This window comes from Typopeltis vanoorti, chromosome 20 (genome assembly GCF_054136105.1).
Source record: "Typopeltis vanoorti isolate ZY-2024b chromosome 20, IOZ_Tvanoo_1.0, whole genome shotgun sequence".
In the NCBI taxonomy this organism is placed as follows: Eukaryota; Metazoa; Arthropoda; class Arachnida; order Uropygi; family Thelyphonidae; genus Typopeltis; species Typopeltis vanoorti.
The window spans coordinates 103,452,121-103,473,572 of record NC_143568.1 but is presented as its reverse complement, the minus strand read 5'-3'; the positions used below and the strand labels follow the sequence as shown (position 1 = coordinate 103,473,572).

Genomic DNA, 21,452 nt, shown 5'->3' with positions numbered 1-21,452 from the left:
GTTCTCATGTTTGTACATGATTAGAGGAAAGTGAAGGAATGGTAGTAGCCAGTTTAGTGCTGCAACATCCATGGAAATAGGAAAGGCATAATGCAGCAACTGAGCATCTATATGAAGGTGAATAGAGAATCAGTGAAAGGAAAAAAAAAAAAGAGAGAGAGAGGTCATCTATTAAGCAAATAGCTTTCTCTTCACTATAGTCAAGCATTCCGAGGGAGGTGGAGGTTTGATATGTGAGAACAGTATTTGGATAAATTTGGGAATCGAGCAGAAGGGAAGTATTGTTTAGGATGAAAAAAAAAAAGTTTTCTGAAGCCTGAAGAGGCCATGGATGTGATGTATTTATACCAGGATAGGCTAGATGCAAAAAGTCAATGCAAGAAGACAAAACTCATCCTGATTGATGAGCAGAATATTGTCAGAAAAGTGAGTCAAAGTGGAGTATGGTCCTTCTTCTGGAAAATCAAACAGATTGTGTTTTGGTGGTATTGAAACTCATCAGGTTATCCTCGTGCCACTTGAGAATGACAAGGTGATCAGTGTTTAAGGCAGTGATTATAGATCTTGACTGAATCATCTGAACACTACAAGGTTTTATAAATGAAGAAGATGAAGAATGGTGAGTACTGTTATCAGGAAAGCTATGAATAAGGTTGGATATCAGAGAGAAGACCATTGTGTGCAGGAGAAAGAGTGTGAGCAAAAGCACACAGCCTTGAGGTTACTCCAGCATTGATTTTAAAATCTGAAGAGAGAAACCATCAATCATGATCCACGATGAACAACTGGAGAGGAAGCTGGTGATCCTCTCACAAAGCATTGGAGGACAACCATAAAATGATAACTTGGTAAGAAGGCCATGATGTCAGACTCAATCAAATGTTTTGGAAAAATCAAGAGTGACCACTTTAAGTTTCTCCAAACTTTTCCATGGCTTGTCGAAAGATGGATAAGGTTATCAAGGAGATGTGCTGTTGAGCAAGAATGGTAAAATCCGTATTGGTGAGTCTCCAAGTAGTGAAGTAGTTTACTGTTGATGATCTTTTCCATTATTTTTGAGAGTATTGAAGTGAGAGCAGTATGGTGATTGACTTTATTTCCATTTTGGGAATAAGCTGGACCAATCAATGCTCGATGATTATGACAGCTTGTAGAAGCAATACAGATGGACTTTAGATAATGATTTACCCAAAATAATGTTTCAGTAAGCTGTTGAAATGAATCCTGCATCACCAGTATCACTCAGTTTTCCTTTTTATATTAAAAACAGACAAATGATCTTGACTTGAGGAGGCTCATATCAGAGAAATTACCACAGTTTTTTTTGGCATTATTTACCATTAAGTAAATGTTTCCATTATTTCTCCTTCAGCATATTATTACAAAAGATTTCATAATGATACAGTGGATAAAAACATTGAAGAAAAAATGTAGTTTAGATTTGTCTAGTGTAATACTAGTATCATCAGAGCAACAGGAATGAAGGTAAAATCAATATACAGTGATCACTTGCTTTTCTTGGTCTCTCATTTCATGGTATGAATTATTCTCAGAAGTCCAGCTCACACTGGTCTAGTCGAATCTTTTCATCAGTTGTTAGTGGTTGCAAAATTATTACTGTAATATTAACGTTCACATGCTGTCTTCTAGGAGCATTTCTTTTTTTTTCCCTTATCTATTAACACTGCATACTAAACATGACAATTTTTGTGAAGCCAAGAGAAGGAAAAAAGTTCTCACTGCAGAGGGAATGGAACTTTTAGATAAGATTAAAGATCTGAAATCTTTCGCAGGCATAGGGTAAGTATACGGCATTAATGAATCTACATTGTGGTACATTATAAAAAGAAGGAAATACGCAGTAGTTTTACAGCTAGTGTGCCAAAGATTGCAAAGATAGTTTCTTGCGTACTTGAAAAAGCTTTAAGTAAAATAGAAAGAGTACTGAGTGGTATGGATGGAAAACAATATAAAACAGGGATTGCCAATCAATTCAACAATTTTAAGAGAAACAGCAAAATCTCTTTATAACTGTTATCATGAAGAACAAGGTGGAGAAGGATCACATAAAGTTTTACAAAAACTTTCATTTCCAGTGAAGGTTGGTTTGAAGGATTTAAAAGAAGAAAGGTGGAGATGCAGCTTCTGCTGACCAAGAAGCAGCAATTTTCTGTTAAGAATTTTACAAAATAATTGAGTAGAAGGAGGATACATACCAAAATAAGTCTTTAATGCAGATGAATCTGGTCTTTACTAAAAGAGAAAAATGGGTGCCAGGATGCGAAGTAAAGGGTGACACTTTTATTTGCAAATATAGCAGACAATATGATCAAACCAGCTATACTTGACCATTATTGAAACATGAACTTCTATTGAATAATGAACACTGACAGTTAGGTCTACATTTACTTTTAAAAAAAAAAAAAAAAACTTTTTCTGAGCAGGAAGGAAGCATTATTCACGGATTCATGGATGTTCACTATTTGCGAAAGTCTTGGAACTCATCCCTCGTGAATAATGAGAGATGTAATTTGAATCAGTTAAAAAAAAAATCATCTCAATCTGTTTATTAAATAATTATGAAATAAGAAAATAATTTCAATATTTGAAAAGTTCACTTTTCAGATAACTGTTTTCCAAATATGGCAGGTAGACTTGAAATTAGCTTTATCAAGATTTTGCTGACGGATAAAATTTCTGCAGGATTCTTGGAATAATCTTATAAATGTAAACGAACTATGATGGAGAAGTGCTATGTCCTGCCATTTTATACCATGATCAATTAATGCGATGTTCACCTAATCTGGATACCAAGCTAATAGAAATGAGTAATTCTTATATTCTTCATGGCTGACATCAGCTGAATGTCCTTTTTGACCATAGTAGTTCAGGCCATATGAACAAGGAATACCATTAATTAAAAAATGTCTTATCATATGATAAAAATACTTATAGAACACATTTTCTTTTAATCCACATTACAAGTAAAGAAGCTGAACAAAAGTTTATATAACATAATTTCTTTTGATTAAAAAAAAAAAAAAAAAAAAAACTTGAACCAAACTTTTGACTTTTCACAGAAAACTGCCAAGAATTTATGGATTATTCAAAGTTCACAGTACTGGAATTCCTGAATGTTCTATTGTTAATTTTATTGGTATTTCTATATATAAAATTTCTAAATACAGTCAACTTGCTATGGCAAACTCATAGGGATCACATGAATAGTTTGTTATATTGGATAGTTTCCTATTGTGAATCTCGGCTTTGTCAACCACCTGGAGTACAGTTCCACCAATGTGATATACTGCTGCTAATTTTTTCACCCCAAAATGCATAACCTTACACTTTGCTACATTAAACTGACATCCATTCTCATTAACCCAGACTGCCAATCTATCCAAATCATCCTGCAAAATTTTGACATCATGTGCATTCACTATTGCTCTACCCAACTTTGCATCATCAGCAAATAAATGAACAGTTCCTTTCAGATCCTTTCCTATATCATTAATGAACAAATTAAACAGCAGTGTCCAAAGAACAGAACCCTGCAGCACACCACTAGTAAGGCCTTCTTTTGGACTCCACTCCTGAATAAACTACTCTCCGATATCTCTCCATCAACCACCCTCCTATCCATCTCACCAACCCTATATCCATCCACATGTGCTGCAGTTTACTGATTAGAATTCCATGTGGTATCCTGTCAAAGGCCTTAACAAAGTCCAGCAGTATCACTGTAAATCCATTACCCTTATCCAGTTCAGCCGTCACTGTATTAAAAAACATGAGCAATTTACTGAGGCATGATCTACCTTTCACAAAACCATGCTGTCCTCCATACAGTATCCCATTTTCATCTATCCATTCCTGTATTTTGCTCGACTAATATCTCCAAAACCTTAACAATGATTCCTGATATGCTGATCGGTCGGTAATTTGCAACAGCAGCCTTGGAACCTCCTTTATACAATGGAACTATTTTCCCCTCTTTCCACCCCCTCGAGACTGATCCAGAGCTGAGACTTAAATTAAACAATATGGTCAGTTCCTTTACCGCTTCACGTAAGACTCAAGCTGGTATACCATCCAATCCCACAGATGTATTTTCATTAAGGTTCTGTAATATACTATTCACCTCCATTTCATTCACTTCAATTCCTGTATCAGCCATTCGTTCTCTCATTCCTGCAATATCACAGCCTGGATGATATACTCTTGCAAAGTGTTTGGTTAGTAATTCTACTATTTCAACTGATTCAGTTACCTCCCTGTCATCGGCATTCCTTAAAATCATTTTGCCATATACATTTTTTCTTTTACTTGCAGCATATCGAAAGAACTGTTTGGGATTCACTTTAGCTTGCATTGCTAATTTCCTTTCATAATCTGCTTTAGCTTTTCTTACCACACTAGTTACCCTTCTGGCTTGTGCTTTGTGCTGTTCGTGTGCCTGCAAGTCACCTTTCTCCTTAAATTTCATCCACAAGTGAGACATGGCATTAGCCATGTCTCTCTAATGCCAATAACTTGTGACCAGGAAGAACTAACCAAGGCCAAAAATTCCTCCTTCTTATTCCGAATACTCCTTAAATTTCATCCACAATTGTTTCTTTTTTTTTTTTTTTTTTTTTGCAGCTCAAGCTTAATGGTGTTATTCATCCATTTAACTCCTACTTGATTTACTCTCCGGACTCTAGGTATGCAGTCAGCCATTACCTCCCTCAAATGCTCCTTTATCATGAACATTCAACATCCTCTATCAATATCCAGCCCTTGCAGTTTAACATGCCATGACACTGATGCAAGCAATCTCCTAAGCTTGTCATACTTACCAGCCCAGTAATTCTACATGTACCCTGTCTTAATTGAAAATTCCACACATTTAGCCGCTTCTTAGGATGATCACTCTCACCAATTGGTGGCATTATGGTCATATTCATAATAGTCAATTTCTCAGATTCAATTACTAGGTCAAGCATTCTTGAACCCCCAGTATATTCCATTACATGCTGTCTCAGATAGTTATCCCTTAGTAACAGCATAAAATTCAATTCCTTCCTCCCATTTGTCCTTTCCTCCCTCCAATCGATGTTACCATAGTTGAAATCCCCCATAATAATTACCTGTCCTCCACTCATTGAGTATATTTGCCTATGCATACTATCTCCATCATCTATTCCATCGCCTGGTCTATAGCAGCATGCAACTGTAAATTTTGTTCTGCTGACCTCAATCTCACACCAGAAAGCCTCAAATGTGCTATTTGCACTATCCTGAAGTTGAACTTCTATTCTCTTTGGCTGCAGCTCATCAGCTATCATCAATAACACTTCTCCCCCATTCTTTTCTGGCTGTCTTTCCTGACGACACCATACTCCTCACATTCTATCCCACTAACTATATCATCTTCTGTTAACCATGCCTCACTAATGCTAATAACCTGTGGCCAGGAAGAACTAATCAAGGCCAATAATTCCTTCTTCTTATTCTGAATACTCCTGGCATTAGTGTACATAAAGTGCAGAAGTCCCCTACCCCACCTTTATTTTGACGCCTTATACTAACTATCCCATTTTGGTTTGTCATCCTTTGTTCTAACTCAGGCATATTATACACATTCTTACACTCAACTGCCTCACTGATGTCTGCATGTCCTCTCAATAGCATCCCCACCCTCCCTAAAAGTTCTAGTTTCCCTGATTGTGTACATCCACTTTCACTTCATTCAGCAACAATTTTTCCAGTCTCCGAACACCAAATCCATTCAGATGCAAACCATCCTTCTTGTATAAGTCCTTTCGCCCATCAAACTCACTCCACACCACTCCTCCTGCATAACCTACGCATAGTCATTCACAATTATGGTCCTCCTTTTCAACTCTACTCTGTCATACTGCGGCAACAGACTAATTATCTTAACTCTCTCACTCTTTCCTTTTGCTCCCTCTAATAATTCAAGTCCTCTCTTATAGCAAATTTTTCACCTTGTAAATCATTCGTCATTACACCAATAAATTTTTATAAATATTGATTTAATTAAATAATTACATCAATAAACGTCTTTTAGCATTTTTTTGATGTAATTATTTGTCATTGTAAACTATAAATACATTATTTTCATTTTACATTGATTATAATGATCTTTAATTCTTGGGAAAAAATAGTATTTGGAATTAATACAGTTTTTAGCACAATTTCATATATAAAAAAATTTACCAGCAACTTATTCAACTTATTAATTAATCCCAAAATCTTAAATTAAATTATTTCAGTTTAAAAGCAAAAAATCATAAAACTAACAAGTAAAATAATATTAAATTACATACACTTACCTTTTAAAAATATATTTTTCTGTTTAAATTTAAATTTGTTTCACTATAAATTTACAATTCACGCTTCGCTCAGTGACTCACTAGACACAGAAGGCAAATGAACTGGTCGATGTTCACAATAGTAATGAAAATTTTTTTCGCAAATCAGAAAAAGATGAACCAAAAACAGGAACATGTGCTTTATTGTTGCAATAAAACATGTGTTCTATGGCTACCTCGCCTTGGACTGAAATAGGCCAACCCATAATAAAATTTTAAGACAGACAAAGCGTCCCATGGTCAAGGGTGTAAGTTACATATCACAGTCACTTTTGTGATTTATAATTTGTGGAGTTTTTTACTCAGTCCTGGGGGAGTTTCCCCCCACACACACACACACGGACGCCCATAACCATGTGATTGCATTTTTATCGATGTAAGTTTTGAGAGTGCATAGCACATCAGCAACCATCTTAATTGATCCAATGCAATTAATTGCAGGGATAACTTTGAATACTTCTGCATAGAGTGGGGGAACAATCTGTTTGTTTTAGGATTTATTAGAAAACAACAATGAAGGTGAATGCTGTATTTGGTTGGTATATTTGAAATACTCAAAGATGAAAATATGTAAACGATCATTTATAAGACATGTTAGAATAGGAAATGAAAGGAAAGAATAAGTGTGAGTAGAGATGCTTTCATTAATGGTAAATGAATTATTAATAATTAACATTTGTGATATGTGTGTGTCCTATAAGTTGTTGGGTTGAGAGAATAGCATGATCCTATAAAGTTTAGACATGGATAAGTGAATTTATGATGGCATAATTAAAAAAAACTTATGAAGAGACAGAGAATATGGCAGGAATAAATATGGTCTGAAGGAGCAGCAAATTGTCTCGTAAAATTTGTTGCACATGTTATGTGTATTTCTCTGGTTTATGTATATTTTGCTCCGTTTTCCAAGAATTTTCTTTTGTTTACTGAGACTCAGTATACATAACATCTGAATTATCCACACTTTCGGGAATCCTACATTCATTAGTGTTTTCTTTTTCTTTTTTTTTTTAGTATCAGCAGTTCTCTCTTATCAATCTCACATATGCTGGTATTTTGTTGTAGATCAACAACATCTTATAATACACAGAATATTCATTTTTATTCAGGAATAGATATTTTTTAACTGCCTGTTGTTTCCGAAGACTAGAATAAAAATGTCTCTATACCATTAAAAAACTTTGCAACCTCAACAGATGCTATACTGGACAACCAAGAGAAAAAACAATTAGCTTTTTTCTCCTAACATCTACTTTCAAATTTTCAGTTCCAGAAAACGTGTAACAGCTGTAATACAGCCATTGGATACAGAAAGAGCTCAACTCATGACAAGTGACAACGTTCAATTGGATTGGTTGACACAATAACCAATCACAGGTGCTGGGTGAGCTCACCCAGCCTTGCCTTTTCAGCAGTTTAAAAATACTAGAACACGAAGAATTTGACCCTTTGCACCCGCTTTACAAAGGGCTCAAAGGTGTATGCATTTTGAAAGCAACCCGTGCTATTGACTCAAATGTGAAGCAATGTTTATGCATCAAAAAGTGCCCTCTTCATGAAGCACTAATGCTACATTACCCTCGTGAAGAGGACAATAAAGCATTAGTATATTGTGTTCAGTTTTAGGAATCACGTGAAGTCTGCAAACAATTAGGGGAGTCTTTAACAGTAATAAATGCAAAAAATAATATTGGTGATACTGATATTTGATGGATGAGCAGCGCACACTTAGCACACTTGGAATATTCGCCCCTGATATATACATACATGTCCGCACGGTTAGCCTAGTGGCTGTGCACTTCGCAACCATATGCCTGGACAAGGAGTGTCCTAGGTTCGATTCCCGTTGATGACGTTTGGAGCTGAAGGATCTTCCTCAGCCATAGCCAAGTCTTGGGCATGGATAGTAGGGTTTTTTCCCCATTTTATCCTGGAGTTTTTCATCCCGCAAAGCAGACAAACCAGCCTTGAGAACTCGATGCTACAGGACATAGGATACACCAGGGCGTAGGGCTGATCACCTTATCCTGAGAACAGTTTGAGGTCTGATGATTAATAAACCCTTGACACCACAAGGTAAAAGAAGGAAAGGAAGATGAGATGATATATATATATATATATATATATAATTCCTAATATTTCCTTCAGCAGGCATATAGGATACCATGATAGTACTACTTGAAAAGTTTAAATTACACTGGCCAACACAATTTTTGCTGACTTTTATATGAGACTTGTTTTTTACTAATTTGGGTGCGCTGATTTCAAATATCAAACCCATTTTTCTCTATCACGTCAGGTTTTTCCTCTATGGCATTTTCTTTTTGCTAATTTGTAAGTTTTTGATAGTTTTAAGGAGGCAGTACTATTTAGAGGATCAAAAAAATCGATTTTTTAATATTATTTTCTGAAAGTATGTACTTTTAAAAATCTGTTCCTAACTTTTTATCAAGAAATTCGAAAAATTCCTGAAGATATAGCCTATTATTCAAAGCGGTGCGGAGATCAGAATCGGAGCGCTCACTGCTCTTGCTTGTTAGTAAACGTCCTTTATAAATTGGCATGGCTATTTCATTGGAATGAGCAACTGGCCGAATTGCTGAGTCGAGATTTGGATACACAATTTTTTTCTTATTCTTCTTATTATAACCAGAAGTCTGAACTAAACAAAAATAGCAATCATCTACGTGATTTTTCGGTTCACGCCAAATCATTGGAATGCCAAAAGCTAATTTTTGGCGTTTTCCCTTGCTCCACTGTCGTAAATTTTCTACACGTGACTTACACACTTTATTTGGAGCCCATGACTTGTACTGCAATTTTTATGTCAGAGTATGCAAAGTACACTTTCTTAATGAAATCAGTGATATTTGTCCTTTGACTGGGAACAGTAAAGCTGTCACAAATGTTGCAGAAGGAATCGACACTATTGACACAATTTCGAGTAGTAGACATGATGTATTTTCTTCACTGCCGACTAACATGCAATTAACAAGACAAAAAAAACCAGAGACTTTATTGAAACGTTATAAGCGCTCATCATACTTTCACGATCGATTAATGATTGACTGATTTCGATCGTTCTTTGTCCGCTATGACGCATATAGCATTCATTTGTTTTAGGCAGTTGTCATCGCCTACTTTTCATCACCTAAATGTATTAGGTTGGTTATCGGCCTCTCTCGCATTCAAAGCACCAGTATGTGCCGTTGCAGGTTCTTATGCATTTATTCATTTACTAACAAGCAAGAGCGGTGAGCGCTCCGATTCTGATCTGCGCACCGCTTTGAATAATAGGCTATGTCTTCGGGAATTTTTCGAATTTCTTGATAAAAAGTTAGGAACAGATTTTTTTGATCCTCTAAATAGTACTGCCTCCTTAAAACTATCAAAAACTTACAAATTAGCAAAAAGAAAATGCCATAGAGGAAAAACCTGACGTGATAGAGAAAAATGGGTTTGATATTTGAAATCAGTGCACCCAAATTAGTAAAAAACAAGTGTCAGATCATAATCAGCAGAAAAATTTTTTTTTTTGTTGGCCAATGTTACTAACTTTTTATCACTAATTTTCCACCAACTTAGCCTGTCATCTGTCAGGACTCCAATATTGTCAGAGCATATATTTCACTCTTCTAACGCACTTATAACTGCATCAGTCCATCTAGATCTTCCTCTAAATCTTTCTCCTGGCATCAAACCTGTATTATTAATCTTTCCTTTCCCATTCTGTTTAAGTAGTCATACCATAAAAATAGATTAAAAATACAACAAAATATATAAAATTGATAAAAAATAGAAAAAAGAATCCTTAGCCTGTCCATGGTGCCAAATGTACTATAGGTTTATTAATAATCTTTCGTGGGTGGGAAGAACATAAAAAAATACCAACTTTGTTTATTCTGTTTCTTTCCATTTTTAATTTGCACACTTCATTAAAAATTGTGTCTAAATAGCAAAATGTTTTACTTTTTCTGTTGCCCATTCAGAATGCAGCTGATATGTTCAGTGTCACAACTTATTTTCATAGTTTTTGTCTTTTTATTGCTGATGTTAATATCAAATTTGTAAAAAAAAAAAAAAAAAAAAAAATCAGCTAACGCCTTTTTATTCCCGTATATACAGGGAGTAGGCAAGGCCGTTTTTAGTCCTATCTAACTTTTTGGAGACTGAGTAGGCAGTTCAATCTCCACTGGTACCCAATCAGAGATAGCTGGTCCAGGGCTATCACTAATTTAACAACACACAGTGAAGAGAGACGGCTCTACAGGTGCCGCTATCTCATGGTCCCTAACACTCGTATTTAATGTGCAGCTGATATGTTCAGTGTCACAACTTATTTTCATAGTTTTTGTCTTTTTATTGCTGATGTTAATATCATATTTGTAAAAAAAAATAAAATAAAATATCAGCTAACGCCTTTTTATTCCCGTATATACAGGGAGTAGGCAAGGCCGTTTTTAGTCCTATCTAACTTTTTGGAGACTGAGTAGGCAGTTCAATCTCCACTGGTACCCAATCAGAGATAGCTGGTCCAGGGCTATCACTAATTTAACAACACACAGTGAAGAGAGACGGCTCTACAGGTGCCGCTATCTCATGGTCCCTAACACTCGTATTTAATGTCTGAAATAATGTGGGTTCTACAGTCGATTTTCTTGAGTTTACGGGACGAAAAACCCTAGTTTCTGGGAGAAAAAACCCGCTTGCCTGTGCCAGAGATCGACTAACTTGGGAACCAGTCAAAAAAAGGCTTAGAAAAATTTCCTCTAGTTGCTGACTAGACTCAAAACCAAGTCTTCCTTCATGTAGCCAAGTGCCATGGTGTGCAAATGCCACATCCACTGAGCTACACAATTTGTTACAGTGGTTATTCAGTTATTTGAGGAATCTTGCAGACTTGTCCTGGATTTATTTAAGAGTCTAACATCATCAGCGTAAACTAAAGAGCTGACATTAGCATCTGCAATTTTGATATCAGATCTTACACTTTTGTGTTATACCTGATTTTACATTAAAAATCTGAATGTATTTCTTTCAATTCTTGCTGACCTGCAAGTCAAATAGAGATGCATTCCTCTTTATAATATCTTGTTTACATATTATAAAATTAAAGTATTTTGAACAGCTTTTCTTGGCATTTTGTCATATGTCTTTTCCAGATCTCCAAGGCTTCAATATGGATCCCTGTTATATTCCTATTTATCTTCAAGTGCAGATCTGATACTAACAGTTCTCTTTTTGACCTGAACTTAGCTTGTTCTTCTTCCAAGCTTACCTTCCACAATTTTTCTTAGTAGATAAGATTAATCTGAATAACTGCTGTAACAAATTTGGTATTAACATCAGCAATAAAAAGACAACTATGAAAATAAGCAAAGATACTGAACATATCAGCTGCATTCTGAATGGGCAACTTACAGAAAAGTAACACATTTTGCTATTTAGACAATTTTTAATGAAGAGTGCAAATTAAACATGGAAAGAAACAATAGATAAACAAAGCTGGTATTTTTTTTATTCTATTGTTTCTTCCACCCATGAAAGGTTATTTATAAACTTATAGTATCTTTGGTACCATGGACGGACTAAGGATTTTTTTTCTATTTTTTTATAAATTTTATAAAAAAATAGAAAAAATTTTAGTAGATAAGATTAATCTGAATAACTGCTGTAACAAATTTGAGCCCAATGTGTTCAGATGACGACCAAGAATAGTCGAAACGGACCGCACCCCATCAACCCCCCTTCCCCTTTCCCCCCTATATAATATAGTAATATAATATACAGGGTGTTCGGGATAAATTTGACAGTTTCGTAAGGAAAAAGAAAATCTTCTTTGTATCTATTAAATTTAATGAATTGACAAAAAAACATTACAGGCAGAGTTAATTACATACTATCAACAAGATTTACTCAAAATAACCACCATTAGCATCGATCACAGCTTCAATTCTGCTTCAGAACCTCGAACAAGCTGATGCTACAGTCTCCCTGGGAAGGGCCACAAAAACTGTTTTAATTTTATCCATTAACTGGGCTTTTGTATTACTGGAAGTGCGATTGGTGTCTTTTTCAACTGCGCCCCATACAAAATAATCCATGGGGTTAAGGTCTGGGGAGTTTGGAGGCCAAACATTTGGACTGGTGAAGTCGTAGAAATTTTCAGACAACCATTTTTGACTTTTCCCAGAGGTGTGGCAAGCGGCCGAATCCTGCTGCCATACATACGGCCTACCATTGCCTACCCTTGTTATCCAGGGCTTGACTACAGTTAGCAACTCCACGAACAAAGCCCAAATTCCAATGCCAGGGTTCTTCAACACCTGTTCCTGCAGATTTGCGAGGAATTCTGCTGTACGAACGCAATCAGATCGTCTGCTAGGGATCTTTCTTCTTGCTACATCCTCGTAGTCACCATTGCAAGTCTCTAGTTCATGCCTGATTGTTTTTACTGTATTCAGGGAGCATTGGGCAGCAGTCGTAATATCCTTATTTTGATGGCGGGCACGAATCATCATGATACAAGTTATTCTCTTCCATGATTCAGGTGGGTTCCAGCTATCCATCCTTTCTGACATCTTGTATATGAATGAAGAAGGGTCCAAACTTTTAAATGAAGAGAAGTGTGTGTTAATACATGTAACTTACGGAAAAATATAATTAATTATAAATATGTCAAATTTATCCCGAACACCCTGTATATGTTTATATATATATTACGGGGGGAAAAAACGGGTTTTTCTAATTTAATTCTCCCAAATTGCCTACCCCCCCCCTCCACACACTCAGTAGTTTTCGGACATCACATAAAGAAGAAAAGCCGCAACACCCAGAAAAAGGTATGTGTAAATTTCTCTTCCTTATGCTACATATACTTTTTGGTAAATTTACATCTACAATGCATTAAGAATCCGTGAGTAAATAGCCAATGACATTTAAACAAGGGCACTCCTAAACTGAAGCAGGCAAAATAGCTGTAATCATAATAAATTTTATATATTTTGTTGTGAGCTTCCGTAGCACAGTCAGTATAAAGCCCTTGGGTCAGAAAGCTGTGGGTTCGATTCCCATCCATGCCGTGAGGAACCTTTATCTGGTCTCTTGCGACTAAAGGTGAGTTAGCTGATCTCATACGAAGGTAGAGGGTTTTCCTCCCAGAAACTCAAGTTTTTCGTCCCTCAGAACAGGCAAAACCAGCCAGTAGAACAAGCAAAACCAGCCAGTAGAACACACGCAATTTACAGAAAAGAATATTTAGTGGCATAGGGGTAACCTCCTTATCCTCGTATTATGGTTAGGAAATCCAAGAATACTTGGAAAGCTGTGGGCGCTTAAGTGCCTGTTAGAGCCACTGATGAATGAATGATGAATATATTTTGTGGTATTTTTAATCTATTTTTCACATAGTTATGGTATGGTTACTTAAACAAACAAGAAGATCTAGATGGACTGATGCAGTTATTAGAAGACTGAAATATATGTTCTGACAATATTGGGGTCCTGACAGATGACAAGCTAAGTTGATGGAAAATTAATGAATGAGAAGTTAGTAATAATTTAAAATTTTTCAAGTAGTACTATCATGGTAGTACTACTTGAATGGCATAGAATGGTAGTTGTCAGTAAAATAAATGCTTAAAATAGCAAACGTTTTATTTTCTGTTTTTTTAGTGCTTAAAATTATTTCATCTTGGTGTATATGGTTAAAATTTATAAAACAGATATACACTTATATTTTGAGGATCAAGGTTTCGGATTCTCCAGAAAACAACTTTTAACTTGAATATTTGTTTAATTTAAATGGTATTCTTGCCAGCCTGGTTGGCCGAATAGTCAGCATATCTGCTTTCCAATCAACAGGCTGCAGGTTCAAATCCTGCCATGGCATGGATGTTTGTGATTGTGTTTAGGTTGGAGATGAATTTCATTGCGCAGTGTGAGACCACCATCCTACTTATTGGAGGCCTGAAGTGACTTGAAAAAGTTTCATATTTGGTCTCTAGAGGAGAGTTTCTAGACCAGGTGAAATAAATGAAAGAAAAAAAAATCTAAAAAATGATAATAAATTCTTAACCCACCCACAGTACAAATGTACAATAAGTTCATAAATAAACCTTTTGTGGATAGGAGCCACAAAAAATAATAGCTTTGATTACATAATTTGTAGCACAGTATTGTTCTGCAACAGACACTATATATAATACTGTGTCGCAAATTATGTGATCAAAGTTCATCATCATCAAATTCCTGCCATGTACCCTCAAGGGGTGTACAGGATATGACAGTACTACATGAAAAAATTACATCATTACTAACTTCCTATCTACAATTTTCCTCCAAATCAGTCTGTTACTTGTCAAGACTCCAACATTATCAGATCTTATATTTCTGTTGTCTAAGGCACTTTGTACCATATCAATCCACATTTATCTTGGTCTTCCTCTGGGTCGTTTTCCTGCCAACCTGGCAGAGAACACTTGTTTTGCTAATCTTTCCACTCCCATTCTATTTAAGTGACCATACCACCTGAGATTAGCTCTGCTAACGCATTCCTGGATGCTGACAATGTCAAGTTCTTTCCTAATATCCTCATTTTTAATATGATATTGCCATTGATGCCATCTATTCACACCTCTAATCTTTCTCAGGACTCTCATATCTGCGGTCTCTAGTCTTTGGTTAAGTGTTTTACTTCTGACCAAGCTCTCAGATCCATAAGTTAAAACTGGTTTGAACACTGTCTTGTATACAGCTAATTTAGTGTTCCGACTAATTTCTCTCTTATTCTATATGAATTTATTCAATTGACTTCCCACCATACCAGCTTTGCTGATTCCGCTGTCTATTTCTATATTTAATTTACCATCTTCAGTAAAAATCGTGCCTAAGTAGCTGAAATGTTTTATTGTTCCACAGGTTCTCCATTCACAACACAGTTGACATTTTCAATGATTCTGCCTATTTTCATTGTCTTTGTCTTTTTATTGCTGACCTTCATACCGTATCTATTACAACAGCTATTCAATTTAGTCAGAGAATCTTGCAGACTTGTAGCAGATTTATTTAGAAGTATAACATCATCCGCATAAAGCAAAGAGCTGACATTAACATCTCCAATTTTGATATCAGGTTTAATACCACTTTCCTTCATAATGTGATCCATATAGATAATGAATAACAGAGGGGATAATGTACATCCTTGTCTCACACCAGATTTAACATTAAACCATCTTCCTGTACTTCCTTCAATTCTAACTGCTGACTTACAACTCAAATAAAGACTAAGTATTACTTGATATAATGCCCCATCGACACCATATAACTGCAGCATATTGAATAACTTCTCTCTTGGCACCTTGTCATATGCCTTTTCCAAATCGACAAAACTTAAATACAGATCTTTGTTATATTCCCATGCTTTCTCGACTATTTGTCGTAAAGTGAAGATCTGATCCTGACAGCCTCTATTTGGCCTGAATCCAGCTTGTTCTTCACCAAGCTTTTCTTCCACAATTCTTCTCAACCGTTTCTCAAGTATACTTGCATAGATCTTGCCAGGAACACTCAGTAGGGAAATACCTCTGTAATTCTCACATTCAGTTCTATTTCCCTTTTTATATATGGGTACTATGAGAGCTCTACTCCACTCATCAGGAATTTGTCCCTCTGTCCAGGCTTTCTGAACTATGCAGTGCAGCCGCTGTAAGACTTTTATACCATCATACTTCAGCATTTCTGGTTGAATATCATCTACTCCTGCTGCCTTTCCACATTTCAAGCCTTTGATGGCTTTTTCTACTTCAAGTATGGATATGTATTCCTGACTGCATGCCTGGTCAGTGTTTTTTATCACTGAGTTGTCATCACTGCTTGTTTCATTTAGCAGTTTTTCAAAGTAATTACTCCATACTTCAAGGATATCTTTTTCTCCTGATTTCATGTCACCTTTATCATCTCTAACTCCTTTTACAGCACTCTTTCCTCTATTCCTAAGCTTCTTCAACAACCTCCAGAATATTTTGCCACCTTCTTGATATTTATTTTCTATATTCTTGCCAAAGTCCTCCCATGACTTTTGTTTAGCTAGTTTTACACACTGTTTAGCTTTCTTACATTTGTCTCTGTATTCTGTAACAGTAAAAGCTGACTTATTTGACAGGAACTTTTGATATGCTTTCTTCTTTTCCTTCACTGCCTCTTTAACTTCCTCTGTCCACCAGGGAGTTCTGATTTTTTTATCCTTGCACACAACCTCACCACATGCCTCTCTGGAATCAATCAATGTTTTCTTCAGAGTTTGCCACTGAATCTCCATTTGATTCCTGTTCTCAAACTCTTTCATTTTCTTTTCAATAATCTTTGTGTATTTTAGTCTACAGTTCACATCTGAGAGCTGCTCAACTTTTATTCGCTTTAAAACTTTCTTACATGTTATTCTTTTCAATATGAAGTTCAATTTTATCCTGCTCAAGACTAAATAGTGATCACTTCCAATTTCAAATCCTCTGTACACTCTGGTGTCCTGCACCAGGGAGAAAACTTCACTATCAACAATAACATAGTCAATGAGACTTTTCTTATTCCTAGCCTCTTCTCTCCATGTGAATTTGTGCACATTTTTATGTTGGAACATGGTGTTAGTAATAACCAGTCCATGTCCTGAGCAGAAATCCAACAGATATTTGCCATTATTATTAGCTTTGCTCTTTTCTCCAAATTTTCCCAAAATATTTTTGTATGTCTCACAATCATTTCCTACTCTGCTATTTAGATCCCCAACAAGGACCAACTTTTCCTTTTTCATTGTGTCAGTTGCTTTTTCTAAAGCGTCAAAAATTTCCTCCACTTCTTCCTTAGTAGAACCTTCTGTGGGACCATAGGCACAAATAAGTCTCATTGTTAGTTCCCCATTCTCATATTTGCCCACATTACTCTACTTGAGACTGACTGCCATTCAAGAAAATTAGCCTCGTATTTTGTGTTGAATACTCTGGCTACTCCTTCTTTTCCTTGATTGTCATTGCCTGAATATAACATTTTGTATTTATTGCTCAGAAAGATCTCACCAGTTTTGGTCTTTTTTGTTTCAGTCACCCCTATTATGTCGATCTGGTACTTATCTAATTCCTCAGCTAGCTCCATTTCTTTGCCATTTCTGGCTTCTTACGTTGATAGTACCGATCTTTAACTCTGGTGATGTTGAGTTGGGGTTTGTTTTCAGATTTGTTCCAGTAGCTGACTTTTCGCTGTTCACCCTGGTTCCCTGGCGAAAACAATGTGATCAAAGTTGTTATTTCTATATTATTTTACACAAGCATTATACACTTTTGGAGAAATTTGCCTTCTTTAGCAGTTCTAGAAATTCTATTCTTCTTATTCCCATTTTCTAATGTCTGTTTTCATATTAATCCTGATACTAATCCCTCACATGTGATCTTCATGAACCAGCTTGTAATTTTACCTCCCCCTCTCACACACACATGCACTAAATATTTTCCTCCACTTACATCAAATGTCTTGAAATGTTATTGGTGAACAACATTTTAATTAATTACTAACAGTGCATGTTTGGGTATATATCATCTATCTCAGGGCTGTCCAAAGCACTGCCCGCAGGCCGGATGTGGCCTGCGGTGCGATTTTGTGCATCCTGTCTGTGGGTTTTGCTTTTCATGGGCGAAAAAATTAAAAATTTAAATCGAATGCTTATTAGATATTTTAATTCTAATACGCATGTCTCACTAATCAATAATCTCGATGTTGTTAATTCCATTTAGTGTTTTTTATGTCATTATATACCCACGTATTTTTCAATTATTAGATGCATTGTAAAATTCAATGTAGCTTGGAATTTTACAAGCACTTTACATAGACTTTTACAGAGGTCATACCTCAAAAGTTTATATTGTAAAAAAATAACCTTTTGGTATAAAGAATGTATATAATCCTATGGAAAATTTAACCTGCCCAAAATGTAGTAAATAAAGAATGGCTAAAGTTAGTAACAACAAAAGAAAATGCTGTGGCACTGGAAATTGTATGTTATTATTATAACTAAGTGCTTTGGAAACTTTTGTTTACAAGCTCTGTGAAGCTCTACCTTCAAGGTCATTCTTAAAAGGCTCGGAGCGGATCAGACAAAGTTCTGCTGTCTGACAAATCGGATTTTTGAAGTGCGCCAGGAGAAGAAAGAACTGGTTGGCTTTAACAGAAAATCAAGGAGTCGTGCTGAATTCTTTGGGGGTCTCAACCCTTCGTGCAAGGTTCCGGAGAAGGTGAAATAAAAAGGCGCAGACAAGAGCCATGAATATTGGCAATAGGAACCAGAGAGGACACGACTATACAGTGAGGCCATGCCAGAGGTCGAGGGAATGAAGAGCAGGTTGCCGATGAATATACCTGAGGCAGTCTAGATCAGATGTCGTTGCAGAGCGAACTTCAAACACCGGAAAACTTGTACCACCATCTGGACGAGATTGCATGTGATCTGTATGCTGAAACCTCATGCAGAGCTATCAAGTGACAAAAATTTGCTTTCCAAAGCCGGCCACCATCCTGATGAGACACCAGTGAAGCTAGACACTGTAGAAGGAAGCCTAAAGCTTGAGATGGAAGGAAAAGTCTAGGAACTCTAGTGCAATCCTTGAGTGAGTGTGCGACACAGATAATGGATCCTATGTGAGTTTGTTCCTTTTTATATGTTTAAAGTAAACATAATAATTAAGATATAAATGAGAGTTTACCATGGTGAAACAGCTGACGATATAATAAAGTAGTAAATAATATAAAGAGGCAAATATATAGATTAAAGTTTACAATACGAAAATAAAGCAACTTTTACAGCGTCAAAGAAGCGTTCTTACACTGTTTCGTTCCAGCTCGCATTTCTGGGTGGTCATGGGGGATGTGAGCACGCGATTAGTGTTGTTCGTTTGTTCGGCTATCAAGGTTGTGTTGATGCGGCCCTCGGATAAATATATTTTTTTTAATGCTGCCCTCGGATTACCTAAGGTTGGACAGCCCCTGATCTATGTAGTTGATTGTAGATAGTAACATCTTTTGTAATCCATTCTAAGTTAAATCAGTCAGTCTTATGCAAACAAAAATACCATACGACAGCTCTTACCACAACTATGTAAGAACTATCGTATGGTGTTTTTGTTCTTTTCTGTTACCTTTGTTTATACAATACTGTATTGTACTTTGGTAGTGTGATAAGCTAAACCAGATTTCAATGTTTTTTTTTTTTCATATCTCAATATGTTTCTATGTGATTTCTCCAGAGAATGGTCTATTTGTTTTACATAGCACATATGGTTTAGGTGGGAGATGAATTACATTGCCTGATTTGAGACACTGCTCTGCTTATTGGATGCCTAAAATTACTTGGAAAAAGTTATGTGTTTGGTCTCTAGAGTAGGGTTTCCAGACTAGGTAAAAATTAATGAAAAATACAAAAAAAGTATATATAAAATCAGTAATATAGAAGTCTGCACAGTTAGTCTAGTGGCTTTGTGCTTCACAACCATATGCCTGGGGAAGGAGTGTCCCAGGTTCGATTCCCATCGAAGATGTGAGGAACTTGAGGATCTTCCTCAGGCATAGCCAAGTTTGGACAGGGGTTTTTTCTCCCAGTTTATCTGGGGTTTTTCATCCTGCAAGCAGGCAAACCGACCCTGTGAACACACACTGATCTACAGCCATAAATACTTAACCCCCCATGAGGGGACTCAACTTGCCCCAATAGGGATGGGGGAGAAAAGGGAGGAAACTCCATATGAATAAATAAAGTAATATAGAAGAAAAACAAATCCTTAAGCCATCACGGTACAGTTTACAGATAAACTTTTTGCTTGGGTGGAAGCCACACACACACACACACACATATATATATACACAAGGCATGTTCAAAAAAAAAAAAAAAAGACCAAACTTTTGCTATAAAGATTTTATTGCTCATTTTACAACATTTTAAGCAGCACTGTCTCCTTCAAAGTAGTCCCCCTCTACTAGCAATACACCATTCCCACATTTCTTCCATTGTTGGAATGTTTCCTAGAATACATTTTCTCTGATAATGCGCAGTTCTCTTATGGCATTTTCCTGAATCTCCTCTATGATTTGGAAACGACATCCTTTCAAAGTGGTTTTAAGTTTGGAAAACCGGAAAAAGTCTGCTCGGGCTAAGTCCGGAGAATAGGGTGGATTGGGGCACAACTGATGTCTGATGTTTTGCCATGTAACTGCAGATGAGCAATGCGTGAGGCAGCGCATTGTCATGGTGCAACATCCAAGTCATACAACTTTTTGTGTATCTGATTATGTGGTACAAATTCATAATTCCTTTCCAATCAAAAAACACAACCAACATCACCTTGATCTTTGACTGACTCATCCATGCTTTTTTTTTTTTTTTTTTTTTTTTTTTTTTTTTTTTTTTCGGTTGAGGAGACCCTTTCCCCACCCACTGCAGTGATCGGATCTTGGGTTCAACATCATAGCCATAAACCCACATCTCGTCTCCTGTTATGATGTTCTTAAGAAAGTTTTCATTACCATTTGCATTGGCACGCAGTCCTGACTGATTTCAACACAGTTCTTTTTCTAATCATCAGTCAACAAATGTGGCACAAATTTTGCACTGATGTGACACATCTGAGGTTTTTCAGTCAAAATTTGATGGCGAGATCCTATGCTGATGTCCACTTCATCAGCAACTTCTTGGACAGTCAAACGATGATTTCCATGAATCACAGCATGAACTCTCTCAACATGGTCATCGTCCATTGATGTGGAAAGTTGCCCAGGCGTGGGATCTTCACCGACCAGCGTTCTGGCTCTTTTAAAATGCTTAAACTACTTGTAGCACAGTGTTTGGCTCATACAATCCTCCCCATATGCTTGTTTAAGCAATTGAAATGTCTGTAAAATTTTTACCAAGTTTGCTGCAAAATTTTGCACACACGTTCTTTAAGCTCTTTCATTGTCACTTTGTCACTAATCCGACGAACAGCTTGTGCACGTACTCACTTCAGCAGATGTAACTTGAATACTAATGCTCAAAGCAGAATT

The 21,452-nt window shown here is 36.3% G+C and overlaps 1 protein-coding gene across 2 annotated transcripts in view; it reads left to right on the top strand.

Annotated features, from left to right (window-relative positions):
* LOC150095737 (putative RNA-binding protein 19) overlaps positions 1-21,452 on the top strand; it is a 288,611-nt gene that overhangs the window by 238,779 nt on the left and 28,380 nt on the right. The window lies entirely within an intron of this gene.